The following is a 20,420-nucleotide window of genomic DNA, read 5'->3' as shown; positions in this document are numbered from 1 at the left end:
ACAGAAATAGCAGCACTGCCTTCTTTCCAGCACAGTAAGTGCATTAAAGATTGCAAGGTGATGGGAGCCCTGGAAGGGCCTCGATGGAGGAGATTCATTTGAATACATTTGTTGTGCATTACTCACTCAGCCCTGAGTTTTAATCTTCTCCTCCTCTCCATCATTGTAATCTAAATTTCCTTGAGCTCTCTCACTAGAGCTCAGTCCCAGTTTAATCCCCGCCTCGTTTGAGTGATTTCTCCAATTTCTCCTTCAGTAAATGGCAAAGCTTATGCTCAGCCCTCATCTCTCCTCTCAGTCAGTCACAGGAGAGCTGCAAGCTCTCCCTCCACGGGGAGCACCACTGGTTTGTTTGGGAGCTCGTGCAACTTCTCGGAATAATTTCTCTCCTGCTTTTCCAGTCCAGTGACTTGTGGTTCACAGGCTTTTCCAGGCCAGCTGAACTGTGTCGTGCTGGGCGGTTGGCAGGCAGTTTTCCATCCAAGCAGCAGCAGCAGCCTGACATTCCTCATGGCTCCTGTGGGATGTTTGGATTCGGGCAGAGGCACACAGGGCACTCCCCGCTCACACTGGCAGGAGTGCCGTGTTTTGCAGCTGGCCAGAAGGGCAAGCAGCACCACAAAATCATGGAATGCTTTGGGGTGGGAGGGACCTTAAAGACCATCCAGTTTCACGCCCCCAGCATGGGCAGGGACACCTTCCACCAGACCAGGTTCCTCAACGTCCTGTCCAGCCTGGCCTTGAACAATCTCACGGATGAGGCATCTACAGTTTCAGTGCTACATTGGGCTGGTTTTGCTTTGTTAAATTCCAGCTTTCTTTACTGTTTTTCCAGCAGGATTATTTGTTACTCCATTAGCAAACAGGTCTTGGCTCACAAAGGCAGAAATGTGCAGGAGGCATATAATTCCCAATTTATTAGCTTGGTTCACATGATGTTATCAAGAATTGATTGTAATGCTTAGTGGCATTAGCAGTGCCTTCCTATGATAGCAGTGGTATTTACTGCCAGGAACACTATTTGTGCAGCAGTTGTGCTACACCACAAATAATTATATTACTTACATTCAATTTGTATCATTACACATAACACAACTGTGCCTGCCTGCACCATCTCATACTTCATTAATGCCCGAGGCAGAACAGCATCACATAAATACCCTCCTTGGCACTTTTCATTTGAAATTATATTCCACTTATTATTAAAGTGTAGATCAAAAATGACATTTCCCAAGTATTAAAAAACAGAGAAGGAAAAGTCGCCACCGTATTAATAAAGAACACCAAATAAAATTCATGGCTCTGAAAATGTTCACTCCACAAATTTAAGGAGATGCTGTCAAGTTTGGTAAACCCCAAATATGACAAATCTTATTTTCCTGCATTTATTTCTCTCTGAATTTCCAGCAATTCGATGTCTCCTCAACTGGATAAAATACTTAAGAGAGTTTTGGAAAGCAGTGAAAACTCAGTGGTTAATGTGCAGCCCTGTGATACAAGGAGAGCATCATCCTGTACCTCTGCTCTGTTGTCAGTGTGACCCTGGCACAGCATCCCCTGAGTGGGCTGAGAGGTAACAATCTCTGCAAATTAGAACAACTTGGCCAGTGGTCCCTCCACGAGGGTTCTGCGCCCCCCAGAAACCCCCCCAGCCCTTTGCACCCCACAGCTCAGAGGGGCTGCTGAGGCACCAAAAGGTTCAGCCTCTGGGAGCAGCTGCTGCATGGCCAGAGATGAAATTTCCTTCCAGGGCTCCTCAGAAAGGCTCTAGAAAAGGGCTGGCTGTGAAAATGGGCTGAGAGAGCTGGGATTGTTCATCTTGGAGAGGGGAAGGCTCTGGGGAGACCTCAGAGCCCCTTCCAGTGCTGAAGGGGCTACAAGAGAGCTGGAGAGGGATTTTTTACAAGGACATATAGTGGCCAAGAGGGAATGGCTTAGAACTGACAGAGAGAGGGTTTAGATTCAATATCAGGAAGGAATTCTTCCCTGTGAGGGGGTGAGGCCCTGGCACAGGTTGTCCAGAGAAGCTGTGGATGTCCCATGCCTGGGAGTGTTCAAGGCCAGGCTGGATAAGGCTCTGAAGCAACCTGGGATAGTGGAAGGTGTCCCGGCCCACAGCTGGATAATCTTTAAGGGCCCTTTCAACCTAAACCATTCAGTGATTCTGTGAGAAAGTCCTATGTAACCTCTCTCCATTTGTGACAAGAGGCACAAATGGTAACAAGTAATGTCATGGGACATTTCACCACATGAACACTAAGATTTTTTGGAAGTCTTCTCCATGGGATCTATGCCAGTAATAGAGCACAATGCTTGTAATTTCTTCCGAACTGCTACCACTCTGGAGGAACCTGCCAACATCTCCTAAAAAACTCAACAATAAAAAAATGCACCCTGACCCCACAGAGCCAAACCTTGTTTGAGGAAGGTTGTGTTGTTCTGAAGACTGTTGGTGACATACCAAATGGGGTTAGGTCACAAGAATACCTGGTCAATGGTGTATAATTCCAGTAGAAGGTGGTTGTAAACTTCTTTGCCTAAGAGAGCCTGACATTCTGGCTGGGGTGCTGGTTGCAAACAATGGATGATGGAGGCCAAGGTGGGAGATGGGCGAGCTCCTGGCAGAAGCACAGAGATTCTTTGTTTTGAGTATGCTGCTCATACAGAAACTGTATGCAATTGTTTCTACATTATATAAGGAAAAATAGTTGGCAAAAAATCTCGTAAAGTCACCGCATTTCTCCATCCTCATGAAAATAAATCTGCAAGATGTCAAATTCAAGTGAATTTTTTGGAAGCATTTAAGGTCACATCACGTGACCTGTGCCATGCTGTGGGAAGGGATTTCAAAGAGGTTATTTGTAAAATAAGGTGCCAGGAGCTCAGGTCAATTGTCACCCCAGCTCATGGTGACAAACTCCTACTTGTGTCAGCAAGTGAACAGGGATATCAAAGTCTAACCCAGGGATTAAAGATGAAGTCCACTTAGTCTTGTGAAACGGCTGTATCTGGAAGTTTGGGGGCAATTCAGAGGAGAAGGGGAGGGGTTTAATGAAATTAAAGGACTTTCGGCCATTTCCAGGAATCAGGCCCATTGTCAGTGTAGGACAAGGTGAGGAGGGCAGAATGCAGATGGAAAATATTTGCACATATCATACTAAAGCACACATGAATTACCTTTTTGGTGAGACAGATACCAAGCACATAGAGACAAGTCTTGGCCCATCTCTAACATAAGACACAGTTTAAAAATAATAGAGATTTTTAACATATTCCTTGAAGAACTCTCTATAACTACTAATTGCAGTTGAAAGCCAGATGAAGCAGCTATTTTATCTGGCAAGCTTCCATGCAAAATTTCCTGCTGCTGCTGGCTCAGATAGATGGAGATTTGAAGGGAGGGGGGAGAACAAAGTGCCATAGGGCTTTATTGGATGAGCCTTGAAAGGTTTCTGCAAGCTTCTATGGTGAGGTTTATGAACCTTGGGCTTGTTAACTTCAGTTTTGTTCACTGTTTTAACCCTGCTTTATTTCCTGTGGTCCAGATGACACATTTACACATCCTTACAAAATTTAGTGGGATGCTCTCCAAACAACATGTGGCTTTACACCAGTAAGGGCTGAAACTTGATGGGTTTACCTCAATACATGGAAGGTTTTCAATATCTCTCTATAAAGTGCTTTTCTCTTGAAATGTCTTCTTGGGTTAGATCATACAAATCTAGTGCTGGCTGATGCTTCTGTAAGATGAATAAGACCAACTCATGAATATTTCATCACTTGTCTCTGCACTGGTCAGAAATGGTAATTTGAGCTCCAAACTGTAGAGATTTAGAAAAAAGAGCTCGACACTCAGAGAACAAAGATAGAAAAAAGTGCTTTTGACAGGATTTTCCCTTTCCAGTCCTGATATGTAGAGGAGCTACCTAAAGGGTATGAAACTGGGGTCATCTACTGAGGACAAGTATTTGGGTTGTGCTGCTGAAGCAATTCTTGACTTGCAATGCATTTAATAACAGCATTTCTTTATTTACTTTTTTCTCCCCACAGAAACCAACTGAAAGCACCATGTCACCCAAGATCTCACACACAGAAGGCAGCCTTGGTCCTCATTCACCTCGGGCTTGATGTGCATCACCATTCCCTCAGAAGGCAACACTGCCCTGGACAAGCTGTGAAGGGGAATGTGAAGGGCAGGGACACCTCCCACCAGACCAGGATGCTCAGAGCCCCCTCCAGCCTGGCCTTGGACACTTCCAGGGATGGGGCAGCCACAGCTTCTCTGGCAACCTGTGCCAGTGCTGTTCTTCATAACCACTGTGTACTAATAATTTGTAGACCAACTTCAGCCTTTCCCAGATATTAAGGGATTTGGGTTTGGGCCACATTATTTTGGGAGTGTGAAATTAAATTGCCCCATGTTCTGGCCTAGAACCAGCACTTGGTAAATTGCTTTTTTTCCCTGTACTGAGAAGTTCAGGTGTTCTTTCCTTTTTCTATTTCTCTTGGGTTTTTTAGGAATACAGCAGAAAATCCTGTCCTGCTGTTCACTCAGTTCTGAAGCTCATGGAATTATTTTACAGATCCAAGAAAATGAATGGTTACAGTTTTTAAGATTACCATTTCTCCAGATTTCCAAGTGGATCCTTTCTCTGGTGCATTCCTCTAGCAAGAGGAGGGGGAGAGATCAGCCATAAGCAAATGAAGGCTCTTTTCCTGTAGCTCAGATGCCGACCCTCCATCTCCTCAGCACCCAGAGAGGGCTGTCTGTGCTGGACTCAGACTTGTCTCATCAGACTGGCATTTCAGCAGTGCCACCTGACATGTTATGACAAGCTTTTAACTTTGGAGCAATGGTGCATGGAAACATGTCACTGCTTTGGGAGCAGCTCAGCACAGGCTGCCAAAACCAGTGCCTGCCGCAGTGGTGTCAGCCCCTCCAAGGCAGACACCGACCAGGGGTGGAGGAGCCAGGATGCTTCAAGGGGCCTGAACACACCTGAGGCAAGCAATTTGCTGCATGACCTCCAACAAGTAAGAGATTGGGACCTAAGAAGGGAAGCTGGGAGGCATTTTTCAAGAAATAAGTGTTTATGGGTTTGCAGGACCAAGACTGCGAAAGAACCCAAAAAGTGGATGTTGGAACTGGAAACTTCCCACAGGAACAGCTGGTTAACAGGGGACAGCATGGGCTCTGCTTGTCTGTGGGGGAGTGGAAATACAACATAATTCTGCTGGTGGGGGAGTGGAAATACAACATAATTCTGGAAAAATTCCCAGAGATGAATCTATACTTTAGAGGGCTCAGCTGGTACAGATTTCACAGTCTCTTAATGACTTGTCCCGTGTTTACTCCCTTGCTGCTCTCTGTCCATTTGGGGACACCTGAGTGACACAGCAAGGAAGGCTTTCCATGACAAATTGTCCCTGCTTTCCCAGCTGACCAGTGCAGTGCTGTGGGTGTTTCTCTGCTGTGCTGCTGCAGGGAATCTGTTGTGCTCCCAGAAGAAGGTCACCTCCGAAAGAGCTGGTTCCTGAGGATGTGAATCACCCTCTTCTCCTGCCACTGCTTCATCAAGAGAAGTGATCACAGCAGGTGAACAGCCCTTTAACCACCTCTGTGAGTTCAGGGTGCACTTGGGAGGTGCCTTGGGTGTTGGTAGTGGCCATGCAAGTGTTCAGATAGCTGGTTTCTAAAGCCACTGAGCAGCTGAAGTTCACAGCCATTTTCTGCAACAGATTTCCCAGAGAGGCTGGGAAGGCTCCCGCACTGGAGATGGAGGCAATCCTGTGACAGGTGCTCCAGGATGAGCCTGCTTGAGCAGGGAGATGGGACCAGATGACCCACTGTGGTTCCTTACAACCTGATCCACCCCGTGAGTCTGTGATTCTCTGCATTAATGAGCACTCAGTACTTCTGAAAACCTGCATTAATTAGCCCCTTTGACATTTTAAACAACCTTTGCCTTCACCTGAGAGTACAACTGCAGTAATTACAGCAGGCCAGCACTGAGGGCAAGAGGAGTGACCCAGTGTGTGTCCCCACAGCTGAGACCTTGTCACCCCTCCCCCAGTGTGGCCTTACCCATGTCTGGCCACAGTCTGAGAGTGAGTTGGCACCAGCCAAATCCAGGTCAGGAGGGTAATTGGCACAAAACCAGCATTGTATGACCCTCAGGCCCTGGACACGTTCGACCCAGGGGAGTTTTTAAGGATAAGGACAGGCCATGGGAAGCTGTGTCTGCAAACCCCTCTGTCCAAATGCAGCATGAAAAGGTCAGGTTGGTCATGGCCAGGTTTCAATGACAAACCACAGGAAAAATCTCACTGCTTTGTTGCTCTCTGAATTGTAAGGATGGAGAAACAGGGGAAATGAATCCCTGCTCTCACTCAGCTCTTCCAAATCCATCCTCCAGCAATGTCTGCATCGTTGCAACACCCCAAAGAGCAGCCACAGACTTATCTTCATTTTTAATTGCATGATGGGCTTTCCTGTGATTCATTTGTTTTGACTGAATATTCCTGGGGTTTGGCTCAATTTTCTACCAACATCAGTCCCAAGCCAGGCCTTGGAGTCTTCTAATGAGGTCAAGAAGCTACAGTGAAATTCAGAGCAAATGGGAAAAAGGAAACTTTGGTCACAGGTCACTTATAATGCTGAAGAGCAAGAACCATCCTCCCTGGCAGGCTCTTCTCTCTGTCATCTGTCCTACAGTGTGGATGGGAGATAACTCAGTGGCAGATCCCTCCCCTGGACCGATAAAAGGGGTTTAATTTACCAGTCTTGGCACTGCAGAGCAGTATTAGAATGATGACTCCCCTCATGCTCAATACACTTCCCAATCTTATTATAAACTCTAAAAATAAAAGAGCTGAGGATTTGTTATATTTTTGATGAAAAAGAAGAAAAATACCACATGTGTCTTCCAGTTTCCCTTATTTAACACCCACAAATATTTTGTCTGATGTGTTACCTTCCATTAAAAAAAAAGGTGTAGTTTTCCTGAGGTTAACCTCCTTTTGTTCTTAGGAAAATAAAAAGGAAAAGCAAATTATCACCTCTCTAGATGGGAAAGCAGAGGCAAAATGAGGGCAAGAGACCTGTTCTGCAGAGCTGGAAAAAGATCACATCACTGATTATCACAGTAGTAATTTGATCACATCCTTTAACTTTGAGGGCAGATTAGCTAATGATGCAATTAGCAAGGAAAATATCCATATTGCTGCTTGAAATGTACTGGGCAAATCTGTCACTTATTTTGTTATGCATCTGTCTACCTACAGCAGGAGTCAACACAGTTCAGAACCCCCTTTTTGCCTCCCCATTTCCTTTGAAGTTTAAAAAAGACCCCAAAACACCTTCACTGGCTCTTTCCTTGTGCCCCAGCATTCAAGGCAGGGCAGGATGGACTTTGATCTCATCAGCATAGTAGAAAAATATACATTTCTTATTCTTAGTTTCTGAAAGAAAACAATTGGCTTTTGATATCAGGTTTTTCTGCTTTTCTTTTTGTCAGATTCCCCTTAAAAACTCCTGCATCCTTTGTTTAGTGTTTGCTGGAAGCACTGAGCTCTCAGCAGGAATTACATTCACAGGAGCTTTGTGGAGTTCAGTTAGAGACAGGAGAGGCACAAGGTCTGTGGGAAGGAGCAAGCCTTGGCAAAAGCCTTTGGAGATGTGGACGAGTTGGGAGGGTCCAGAGCCACAAAAACCCCACCAAACCACAGAAACCAGAAGACCCCCATGGATCCAGCCTGGTGTCCATGGGTGGCTGGTGTCACTGCCATTGGCTGAGAAAGGCCCAGCAGCAACTCCTGGGAACGGTCCACTGGTGGGACATATCCATCTACTAATTTTAATAATCCATTAATGTAAGAAATTAGTCAAACTGAGGAAAAGACAAACAAAAGTCAACCTTCTGTGTGATTCTGACAGCTCCAATTCGAGAGTTAGAAAATGAGGGATTTTGTAGGTGTAGCAATCTTCTCCAAAACTACTGAAATCAGTGTTCCTCCTCTCAATCTCACTCTTATCTCCTGCAGGACAACTGACTGGAGAGCAGCAGGGAGTGATTTTTATTTGTGATGTTTTGCATTTAACCACAATGGGAGGTGGTAGGAAGCGAGAATGGGAGGGTGTCAGGTCTTCGGTTTGACTGAAGCTTTCTGACAGCTGCCAAGCCCCCCATAATTGGGGTTTCTAATTGGCACAGGGAAGCAAATGCCTGTGTGCTAATCTTATCAGAGAGGGAGGCTGAAGCCTGGGTGTCTGTCAGCAGGAACCTGTTCCCCCAGGCCTTGCTGGCACCGACTTCTCAGCCAAAGCTTCCTGCTATGTAGGAAGTGCCATTAAGCCCATGAGCAGAGCAAATCTGCCTGAGCCCTTCCCATGGTGCTGCCCAGACTGGCTCCAAGTGGCAGAGGACATGAGGTCACTGAGGTCACTGTATCACCACTGCCAGCCCAGGTGTTTGAACAAGGAGGAGAGGCCTCCACCACGTCCTCACCACAGCCCTGCCACAATGGAGCCCTGCCCTGAATGCCCTCTCTGCACCTCATCACAGAGAGGACATGAAAACCTGCTCAGGAAACTGCCCTCTCCTGCCTAAAGTTTTCCCTGGAAGCAGGGGCAGCAGCAGCCTCTTTGGGAAAGCTGCTTTTGTTGTCCATTAGCTGCACCATGTCCTGCAGGAATTTAAATACCCAGATTTGGGTTGTTCCAGAGCAGAGGGCAGGAAAGAGGAAGGCAGAAGCAGATGGACCCAGGCAAAGCTCATTTGGAGAGCAGACATGGCTAACAGCATTTCATTTTCCACTGCTAGAACTGGATGTCAACAGATTCAAATATCTCTTTTAAGCCCCAGTAGCCTGCTTGGAAGAGGTGTGTATTTATCAGACCAGTTATGGCTCTTCTGAAAGGCAAGTCTCTCTGGCTGCACCCACACCTCAGAGTACATCCCTAAATAAAGCAGATTGGGCCATTTCCCAAAGCACGATTTCTAGTTGATTTCATTGTGAGGAAATAGACCTGAAGGATGAGGCAGGAATTAGGATTGAGACAAATGTGAATTTGGTTGGTCAATTATACTTTGAGAGTCTGAGAAATGGAGGAAGCCCAAGTGATGAGCCTGAGGTAGCCAGAGGGTTTGATACAGAAGTTTCACCCCTCCAGAAATATAAGGCATGAACTTAAAGCCACTGTTAATTTGGTGACATATTTTTTTATTTTAGAAATGCCTTAGAGCTGTTTTCTTCAATTATTTTGGAAAGTGAGCTGAAAAAAAAGCTGTTTAGGCTGAACCAGAGGGATAAACTGCCATCTCCCCCATGTAATAAATACCAGTTCAAACATAAATGAAATCATCTCCCATCAGACAGGACCTACAAATGTGCCATAGACTTTCTGCTGCCACCCACACAAGAAACCATCAGGCAGGAAATAAGGCCATGAGAAACAGGTTCCTGCAGCAGCACAACAGGTTTGGTGGCTGACGCAGGATGATGCAAGCACTGAGCTCTAGCAGGGAGGTGCAGATGCTTCTGAGTCACCTTCCTCCTGGCACCATCAGCCTCAGCTTAAACATAAAATACGTGATAGCTGTTGTTTCTACTGCTCAAATTCTTTCTCTGAAGATATTTGGGCTCATCCTGTGTGTAAATGGTACCAGCTGGGTTTGTGCTGCTGCTGGGCAAAGCACCGGCCTCACCTGCCTCAGGTGTGGGATTTGGCTTGCCCAGGTGATGCTGCTGATGGATGTGGGGAGAGGGGATATAGAGGGGTTATAAATGCCCCCCCTGCATCACAGCTGGGTGGTGTAGGGATGGTAGAGGGTACCTTCCACTTTGAGTAGCTTATGTCCAAGAAAACTGCAGAGGGCCTCTTTGTGGATTCCTTTCCCATCCTCTCCAGTTCCCTTTCAAAGTGTTTTGTGGCTTCTGAATGCAGCCCAGGCAGCCAGCCCTACCCTTGTGAGAATGCTGAAGTTCAAGGTGATGGCCTGCCCTGGTTAATGCCATGGGAGAGCTCAGGCTTCCCACCCCTCCCTGCAAAGCCCACCAGCAGAATGATCCTGAAGGGGCACCACTTGCTGCTCCAGAGGGAAGTTTCCCAAAGGATTTTCAGGCTCAGAGATAAGGAGTTACTTTGCCTATTTCCTTGCCAGCTTCTTGCATGACTTTGTCTATGCCACCTGGAGAGGTCACTGCCTCAGAGAAGTGTGATGTGCTGGAGAGGGGAAGGCTGTGGCATGAAACAAATGGGTAAGTGCTTTTGCCTCTCCTTGCCCTTGGTACAGTGGACTTACCCTTAATTCCATAAAATAAATGTGCAGTGCCAGTTCTGCCCTGAAACACCTGTTCCTGTGTAATAGGAGTCTTGAGAAACCAGACCTACAATCTTGTGCCAGCAGAGAAAGTCTGTCAGGAGGGGGGCTGTGGAGAGCAGGGCAAGGGTGTGGAGGGGCACTCCAATATTCCTGTGTCTCCACCGCAAACATGAGAGGGGCTCATACAGCTGAGCTGCCCTGAGTGGTCCTGCAGTCTAGTTCAGGCTAAGCACAGAAAGCAATGGGAAAGCTGGAATTCTTCTTGTATGATCATTAGGGTAAAAAACCCTGCTCAATTTGGTTGTTTAAATGTAGAGAATTTACTGGGAAACTTAAAATTACATGTTATGGTTTTGGCTGGATTGAGTAAAGCAAGTTCAAAGCAGGTGGTGTAACAAGGTGGAGGATCTCATGCTTGTTTGCACCTGCTGTGCATTTGGCCCTTTGCAGTAATCATGAAAAGGATGAAATGTAGTTTTTCATGCTTTTCCTCCCCCTCTGGCTTTGGAATGCTTTAGTAGATGTACAGTGAACAGCTGCAAAGGAAAGCATGTTCCTTACCTGCCAGCCACAGCAAATTTGTGAAGTTGGTGTTTTTATGAATGCCAAGTTACCCCAAACTGGGACAATCTGCAGCAGATACAGAACAGGGTAGAGCAGGAAGCAAAGACCACAAAGCTTGGGGGTGAACAAACAGGTTAAACAGTAATAACTCTTGGAGCCAGTCTGAGTTGTTCTCCAACTTGTTTCTTAAATCTTGGCTCTCCTGGGATTGCCTGTGGTGAGTGTAATGGGATGTAGGTGGTGGGAAGGCTGCATTTTTGAAGGTTGCTCTTTTTATCCAGTTGATGAAAAATAAAAAATGAACCTTCATCAGGGGTAAGCAGAAGTTAATTGGAGTGATGTGGTTTGTGTGCTGCTCTGCTTGCAGACTGTAACTCACATCAAGGGCTGTCTCCTGTGTCCCTTTGCAGCAGGCACCATGCTAAGCAGGCTGGTTGTAGCACTTACTGTGCAAGGCAGAGAGCTTGACAAAGGATTGTCATAATGAAATGAGTTTTTGGTCTCTGCTGAGCATATCTGGTGAGGAGAGAAAAGTAATCATTTGAGGTATCAACCATCCCCCTCTGCTGCTGGCCATGTGGCTTGTGCTTCTTGCATATGACACCTTCTCTCATGCTTTTCCTCTCAGGAGGATGAAAAATGTATGTAATATTTTATTGGGGATGGTGTAGTTTGTGTTTAGGTATGAAGCAGATATTTCTGGAGCATGTCCTGTTGACTTCTCATTTATTATGAGGTAAAAATATCACTGGCACATCTTTATTGCCTTGGGATCTCTGGTGCTTGTGGTATGGATGGAAATGTTGGCAGGAGGGCTGTATTTTTAGCATAAAGCCTCAGAATTGCTCTTGCAGCTTGAGCTTGCAAGGAATGGATGGGCTTTGCAGGGCTTAACTGATTGTAGAGCCCAGTCGTGCCAACAGTGGCACTGGGCACTCTTGGTATGGCACAAAGCTGGCAGTGCCATCTCCAGCTCCCAGAGGAGTGTAACAAGAGTCTATAAATGGCCTTTGCTGGGTCAGGGAGATGAGCTGACATCTGGTGGGAATCATCCAGAAATGAGGCTGCCAACCCACTAATGTTGCTCCTTGGCCAGCTGCTTTCCAGAAATCAGCTGTTGGGATATCTTGGGTGTGCTGTAGCTCATAACAAGAGGGTATCTTCGCCATCTTTCTTTCTGGTGTCTTTTCAGACTCTTCTCCTTTACCTATCTCATTGTAGCTGGATTTCTAGCTCAGGGTTCATGGGGAAGCAGATCTGGAGTCCCCAAGATGGTACCTGATGAGTCAGATTTGCTTTACCCAGATCAAATATTTGAGTGCCACATCTTCCTTCATGCAATTCTAAAATAACAGCCAGCACTCACCAGACCTAAAACAAAAAAATCATCTTGTGTCAGCTCCCAGATATTTAACTGATTGAAGTGTTTGACAGCACCATGTTCTGGGGATGCATCTGTCCCAGTCCCTGAGCCCTGTGCCTCTCAGTCCAGCTGTTTGCTCTGGCAAACATAAAGCTAATCCTAAAAATCCCTGCTTCTTAACAAGCAAAGCCTGTGGCACCTAGATGGAAATTTAATGAGAGGATGCTAAGGAGCAAAGCTGCCAAAGCAGTGACCTTTCCTCTGAGGTGAGCCAGACTGAGTCCATCCTGAGGCACTGGGATTAATGAACACGGTGGTTCCAGCCAAGAGCAAATGGGCCTCCCTTCTATCACAGGGCTGTTTTATTGGGATGCAGATTTCATAGTGCTGAACTCTGTGCTCAGGAGAAGAGCTGAGCTGAGCCAGCACAAAGAATCATTGAGTTATTGCAATTCCTACCACAAGCACGCTCTGGGGTCAGGGCTGGAGCAATCCAAGTGTGGGGTTGGCCATCTGATATGATTTAGGAAATAACTCATTGAAGAGGAGTAGGGGTTTTCTGTATTTATTTCAGATGGCAGCACAGAGAGATCTGCTGAATCCAGAGCAGTGTGGGCAGCAGGTCGAGGAAAGGGATTCTCCCTGTCTCCTCCACTCTGAGACCACACCTGGAGTGCTGCATCCAGCTCTGGGGCCTTCTCTGTAAGGAGGGCATTGACCTGCTGCTGCGAGTCCAGAGGAGGGTCATGAAGATGCTCAAAGGGCTGGAGCACCTCCCTTGTGAAGGCAGGATGGGATCTGGGTCTGTTTAGACTGGAGGAAAGAAGGATCCAGGAAGATCTTGTAGCACCTCCCAGTACCTAAATGGGTTACAAGAGAATTGAAGAGGGACTTTTTACATGGGCATATAGTGGTAGGACAAGGAAGAATGTCTTTAAACTGACAGAGAGGGCAGGTTAGATTAGGTATGGGAAATAAATTCTTTGCTGTGAGGGTGGTGAGGCCCTGGCACAGGTTGCCCAGAGTTTTGGCTGCCCCATCCCTACAAGTGTCCAAGACCTGGCTGGACTGAACTTGGAGCAATGTGTTCTAGTGAAAGGTGCCCCATGCAGGGGGTTGGAAGATGATCTCTAAGGTCCCTTCCAATGCAAACCTTTCTGTGATTTTAACCAAAATTAAAAATGATAACAGCTTGTTAGTACAGCTTTAAGGTACTTTGGAGTACACTGGGAATAGAGCAGGGGATCTCTCTGGTGGTTTCAGAGCTTCCCTGGTGGCTCCCTGCAAGGGGAAGCAATGCCACCAACACAGAAGGGTTGGGTTGAGCGGTGCATTGCATGGCAAAATAAAAATAATTTAAAGAAAACAATTTTTAAAAAATTCCAGCCTGGATCTTGAAGAAATAAAGGGGACAAGACTGATAACAAAGGCAACTTTGAGGTTAGAGGTGAAGTGTAGGGGCAAAAGTAGAGGGATGAAGGAGGAAAGCAAAGTAGATACTGGTCTTCATGCACTGACTTAGTCTGGAAAATTAGTACAGAGAGAAATGCTGGAGTGGCTGGGACAGAAAGTTGGTTACCTGAGTGTACCCAAGAGCTGCGTCTCTGCTCTGGGCTGCAGCTGCTGCAGCCCCATAAGCAGCCTGGCCTTGCTCCCTGTTGTTCCTGCCTTCTTGTAGCCATTCAGTGGTAGCTGGGATTAACTTCTCAATATAATTTAAAAAACTGAATCTATGAACTTGGTGCACACTGAATATTGGCCTTTCAAGCCTACTTATATTTTAAAAAATAATGTCTAGAGCCTGCTTGTCTGGCATTGACTCCCATTCCTGGGACATCCATACCACTAAGGAGGTGACCTCTTGGCAGAGACCTGTCATTTTAGGGTCAGATGGTCTTAGGAGTTTGAGATTAGCCTTTATTTACTGCAGACTGTTCAGGCCTCACTGGGAGATGGCAAGAGATCAGACAAGAGGATCAGAATGGTCCTCTTGGGCCTATTTGCCTTCCTGTGCTAATGGTGATTATCTTCTCCATAAGCCTTTCTTGGCTGTAGGCTGGGTTGAAAAAAAAATCTCCAAAGCATCTAAGTTAATGAAATTACTAATGCATTTAAGAAATAAAATTGCTCGATGTAGGGTCAAGTGAGTCAGTGCTCCGTGTCCTGGTGGGTGGATAGGGAGGGAGGGTGGGGATGCTCTGGCACGGTCCTGCCTGGGCAATCCTGGCCACAAAAACCGCTGCAGAATTTATCAAAGGCATCCGAGCGTGTCCTGTACAAGGCTTGATGTTCTCAATGCCTAATTAAGCACGAGGTCCAAGGTTTTGTGCAGATGATCTGCAGGTCTGTGTCTGAGCTGTACCACGTGGCTGTTGCTTTTAGCAGGTTTTTAGCTCTATAAATTAGTCCCTTCAGTTTTATGTGTGTTAAAGGAAGTCGTTTAGGTGTGCTAGGAGTAAAGGGGCTGGGTTTGGGTCTCACAAAGATTAATCTGCTTTTTTAGAGTGCCAATCCTTTCAATGATGTGAGAATCTTGAACACCTTTCTATTGCACCCTGTTACCCAGATATTTAAATCCAGCCAGGAAAAATCACCTTCCAGCAGCGAGAAGTGAGTCATTTTTGGTGCAAGCAGAGTCCATGCAGGTTTGACATAAGGTTTCAGCAAGGTTACAGGAATTAAAGGGCACATCATGAGCAGATGAGACCTCTGGATATCAGGATTCTTAATGTCACAGTGTAAATAATCTCTTACCACTCCATTAAATGAGAGGCTTTCAGGCCACGCAGCTATTGTTAATGACTGCCTCCTAATCCTGACTTTCACGGTGTGCTAATTCAAGGTGCTTTTTGCAGAACACAACTATTTTCCAGTTAGGACTGCCCAGGACAAGGGATACTGGACTGAAATGCACAATGAGAGGCCGGTGTGTGCAGTGAATCTCTGTGGCCACTGCTTAGAGATGCTTATTTTCCCCACTTGAAGATTAAGCTGCTGCTGTGAGGATGGGAAAAAATCCTTTCCCAGGTTTGACTAGAAAGGAAGAGGAAAGCATGTAGCTAACAGACAGAAATGTCTCCATTATTGGCACAAATCTGAGTCCAGAAACTCTTGATTTTTTTTGAAAGATGCTGAACTGCTCCTATAAAGACTTAATTTTAGACATTATCAGCACCTCCAGCAAGGTTTTATTTCTAAAGAGCAATTAAATAATTATGTAAATAGTAGTTAAACCCAGCAAATATCTGCAGTGCTATAACTGCTTGGGCAGTGCCATGACTGAAAGCAGTGAAACACTGGAGGAAAGTTGATTTAAATTGCATTTTAAATTGCAATTAAAGAGAAACAAAACCCAACACTTCATTTGATGCTTGGGAGAGTTTCACACAGATGGTCAAAGCAGTCAGCACATCTTGAGGGTATTCTCTGCCATACAATTGTGGGGCCCTTCCTGCTGAAGGAAGAGGAGAACTTTATGCCCTCATTGCACTGGGCTGTGACATTGCTTTTCACCTTTCAACAAATCCAGCTCTCGCTGAGGTGTCATCTCAGGGCTGCAAAGGTGACCTTCCCTGACAGCAGTGCCAGTTGGAGGCACTGGGCTGTGCAGGCTGCACAAGAAACTGCTGCCTCCTGAACCTGGTTACTGGCTGAGAGGTTTTACTTGGATGTTTGTCAGTTAATTTCTGTGCTTCGTGTATTTTAATGACTCAGATGATAAAGTGAAGCTTTTATGATGTTCTAATGGGAAACTTAAAAGCATTCTTTTAATGCAGAGGCAGGAGCAATTTGCCAGCCCGGTGGCTGTGGCCCATCTTGGGGCTTGTGTCAGTGTCCTGGGAGGTTTTGTTTGTTGCTGGTTTTACTGGCACAGAGACCTTGTCCCTTGCTGGGGCATTTAAAGGACATGGAGGGAGAAGAGCTCAGACTCTTGGATGAGCATGTTCCTCCATGAATGCCAAAGGAAAGGGAATTTCCTGACCACATCTACAAAACCCCATATTGGATGGAAAGGGATGATGAAGTTGCAAACTCGCCTGTTTTGTGTGCTCTGAACCACAAGGAGTATCCTGGCTGGCACACAAAAGGCTCATCAAGTATGGAAGTGAAGCTTAGTGAGGCAGTTGTGTTTCCAGGGCACCAGCCTGTGAGAAGACAAAGCCATACCAAAGCTGGCCTCCACCATTCAGTTACGCAATTGTTTGGGTGGGTTATGATCAATATTTGCATTAAAACATCAGTTCAGCCCAGCACACCTGGAGCCTCCAATTCCTGCTGGAGATACAGCCCTTCTTCAGCTGTTCACTAGTTCTACCACTCTGGCCAGGTCTTGATTGTCCTTCCCCAGACACTCTGGGGAGAAACAAAACCTACCCTTGTATGGCAACAGGGTGAGGATGGGTAGGGATTGCACTCATGGCTTTTTCCAGCATAAGGTACAGAAGTGTAGGCCCAGTAAGTCTTAGAGTGTGGCTTGGTTTTTCATCTCCAGATGTGTAATGCTGCACTGAGCAGGAGACTGCCAGGACCTATTTCTTGGTGTCTGTGTTTGTTTGGATCAGACCAGAGGTACTGGCACTCTGTAAGGCAGCAAGTCTTGGGTTTCCACCCTGTACTTACAGGATATGTGTCAAAACTGGGAAAAAAAATAGCAGGGAAAAAGCACTGCTGACCAATATCTCTGCCTTAGTGAGGCCCATCTGGAGTGAACACAAGGTGTAGAATCAATAAAAAGCTTTATTTAAAAAGCTGAGGCCAGAGGAGAAAGAGCAAATGCTCTGCAAAAGGCAGAAAGGGGAGAACGAATATTACACTCAACCTTTAGCGACACAAATGGGGTGCTATGTCAGCATTTTAATCATCCATCCTATTTTCAGCACTGTGTTTGGATAAAACCCTCCCTCAATAGCATGTTCTAGGTAAATAAGGCTGGGTCAGGGGCATATCTTTCTGCTCAGCAAGTGAGATAAATATAGGAAGATGTTTTCACCTTTTGAGGAGAGCTTTTCTGAAGGAGAAGGGGGAGTGGGAGCTCTGAGGCTGCTCACAGGTAGTGTCTGTTTTGCACATCTATGGCTTTTTCCTTTTTTTCTTCCTTCCCCAAAGGATCTTGGAGCTTTTCTGTGCCACATGCTCAGAAGTGAGGCCTCCCCTCCCTGGGGGCTGAGGCAGGGCTGTGCTGCAGCCCCCAGCTCTGGTGACAGGTTGGATAACTCATGGCAGTGCACAGGAGGTCATGTGAGGCTTGAGGGCTTCTCAAACCAGCAGTGAAACACTCCTTCCCTCACCTAGCAAAACACCCTTGGCTTTCCACCTTGGTGAAAGGAAAGAGGTAAAAATGTCTTCTGTAAGGTGGTGCTGTGCATTGTATTCATAGGGCAAACACACAGGCTGGGAGAGGAGCAAGGACCACCCTGCTGAACTCTGTGCTGTGCTCAGCTGCAGCCCTTGGCCTGTGCAAGGGAAGAGCAAAGCCCTGCAGGCTTCAGTCTGGGTTAACCTCATCTGATGCCTCAAAATTCCAGACTGCCACTCTCTGGTTATTATTAGTGGTGTCCGTCAAATAGAAATTGAGGGTATCATAGAAGGCTTTGGTTGGAAGAGACCTGAAAGATCATAAAGCTCCAACTCCCCTGTTGTGGGCAGGGACACCTCCCACTATCCCAGGCTGCTCAGAGCCCCATCCAGCCTGGCCTGGGACACTTCCAGGGATGGGGCAGCCACAGCTTCTCTGGGCAACCTGTGCCAGAGCCTCACCACCCTCAGGGTGAAGAATTTCTTTTGAATATCTCATCTAAACCTGCCCCCTGACAGTTTGAAGCCATTCCCCTTCTCCTTGTAAAAAGTCCCTCTCCAGCTCTCTTGTCGCCCCTTTAGGTATTGGAAGGTGCTATAAAGTCTCCCTGGATCTTTCTCTTATCCAGGCTGAATGACTCCAGCTCTCTCAGCATGTCTCTGCAGGACATCTTTGTGGTCTCTTCTAGACTTGCTCCAACATTCCACATTCTTCCTGTGCTGGAGGCAGCACTGCAGGTGGGGTCTCATGAGAGTAGAGGGAAGAATCCCCTTCCTCAATCCATGGTGCTTTGGATGCAGCCCAGGATGGGGATGGTTTCTGGACTTCCAGCACATGTTTCTGGGTAATGTTGGGCTTCTCATCCCTCCTAAGTGCTCCTCCTCAAGGCTGCTCTCAATCCATTCTCATGCTTGGAACAAAGACAACCCAGTGAGTTGTCAGGGTTCTGGACTCTTGCTTTTTATAACTGCAGGGTGAGTCCTTTGGGCTGTAACTGTGCAGTGTGAAGTGGCAGAGGAGCAGCACTCAGTGCTGCCTCAGGGAGACCATCAGCAATTCTTTTTTTTTCACCTTCCTTCAAGCCCACCCACAGCTTGCATGCAGCACAGCTGGTGGAGCTAAACATGGGAACACAGAAAATGGGAAAATGCAGCTCAAAGCAGAGCATTTTGCTCTTGTAGCCCTCACTGGGTCCCCATCCTGGCCTGTGCTCCTTTATGGCCTGGTCTGGCACAGTGGGAATAGCAGGAGGTTTTATTCAAGCCTTTATTGTCTGGAGTGTAAATCCTCCCCAACTGCTGCAGATATTTATGAGATAAACAAAATGGAAATCTAATTTTCCCAAGTGACTTAAGCTTTAATTTTTCAAATAGCCATGAAAACTTTTGGGAAATGAAGAGCAATTTGTCTTGAATTCCTTGAGACCTAAGTTTCAAAGTGAGTTTCTTCCAGCTTTGATAAGCAGCTGCTCAGTGCAGGAAAACTACCTGGACTTGATTGCTGTTTTCTAGTCATCCTCAACTTCTCTTTGCTTTGTGCAACTCCAGATAAGAACCCCAAGAGCTGTGGTTGTCCAAAGTGCATATTGTGTGCTGTTGCTATTTGAAATCTTTTTTTATATATTTTTAAAAATACAAATTTAGATTTAAAAAAATCTAAATCATTGCTCCTGAGCATGTTTTTCTGCAGTCCTGATTCATAAGCTATATAGGAAATCAGTGTATAGATGTCCATTCTGTACAAGTTCTGGCTGGCTTCTTTCCTCCAGTGGAGTTCACATATTTTGTAGCTGCAACTACAGCTTGTTGGGTGGTGGCTGCTTTTGATTGCTGCTGGAGAACAGCAGGAACATGAGCAAATAGCAATGCTCTGGTGTCAAGAGCCTTTCAGGCCAAGTTTCTTGTCCAGCTCCTGAGAGTGAGTTGTATTGGGAGCTGAAGAGGTCTGGGATGTGGAGCTGAGGCCAGGGAACCTCCTATTTGGGTAGCAAAGGTTTAGCTGAGCTTGGTGGCTTGGCACATGGGAGAGCTGTTGCCCACGGATGTAGCATAACATGGTTGTCTGCTTTATAAACCAGCAGGAGCTTCCAGGAGTTGTTTTGTGGGCATGCACCTCCTCCTAGCTAGGAATAAACCACAGAGTGTTGAAACCTTGGTTATGAACCCTCCTGGACTTGGAGGAGAGTTTTGATTTGTCTTAGCTGAAGTACAGTAGTGTGAGGCTTTCTCTGCCTTAGGGTCCTCCCTTTCTCCTGCTACAGGAATATGCCTTTAAGGCAGTCACCTCCGAGAGGGTGGGAAGGGCTGAAGGGCAGAACAAATTGAGAACATTAGTTTGAGTCAGGATCAGGGGCAGCAGGTACAAGTCCATTTTGCTGTTAATGTTTTCTATCTGGGAAGGTGAGGAAAGGAATGAAATATTTTGGAAAACTCGTCTGAGCTGGTGGAACACTGAAGTGAGCTGTGGCGTGTGCTGTCCCCCAGTGTCAGGGCTAAGGAAATGGAGTCTCTACTGTGCTCCTGAGCGAGGCTTTCCCACCCAGCTGATGCTGCAGCACCTTCCTGCAACAAGCATCTGCCTCCCTGGTGCCCAGACAGCACCATCCCACACTCCTGGGCACACCACAGTGTGTGTGAGGTATCGTGTCTGCTCAGGAGCTGCTTTAGGAACAGTGTTTTTAGTTTCAGATAATATGCCCTAAATATTCAGTACACACATTCCTGCCATGAAAGACAACAAAAAAAAATCTCAACAGCTGTTCCTTTGTTGTTCAACCCACAAAAAAAAAAAGGAAAACCCAACTACAAAGCAGCACTCCAAGGTCATGTTATTCCTTTACAGGGGGGAAATGAAGAAACTTGAAACATTTTAG

General features: G+C 46.3%; 1 long non-coding RNA gene across 1 annotated transcript in view; it reads left to right on the top strand.

Annotated features, from left to right (window-relative positions):
- LOC139685373 (uncharacterized) overlaps window positions 1-20,420 on the top strand; it is a 39,674-nt gene that overhangs the window by 7,534 nt on the left and 11,720 nt on the right. The window contains exons 2-3 of the long non-coding RNA XR_011700098.1: window positions 4,051-5,596; window positions 10,164-10,260. This is a non-coding gene — a long non-coding RNA (uncharacterized lncRNA). The remainder of the gene's footprint in view (window positions 1-4,050; window positions 5,597-10,163; window positions 10,261-20,420) is intronic.

This window comes from Pithys albifrons, chromosome 2, assembly GCF_047495875.1.
Source record: "Pithys albifrons albifrons isolate INPA30051 chromosome 2, PitAlb_v1, whole genome shotgun sequence".
Classification (NCBI taxonomy): Eukaryota; Metazoa; Chordata; class Aves; order Passeriformes; family Thamnophilidae; genus Pithys; species Pithys albifrons.
The sequence above is the reverse complement of the archived record's forward strand: the minus strand, read 5'-3'. Positions and strand labels throughout refer to the sequence as shown.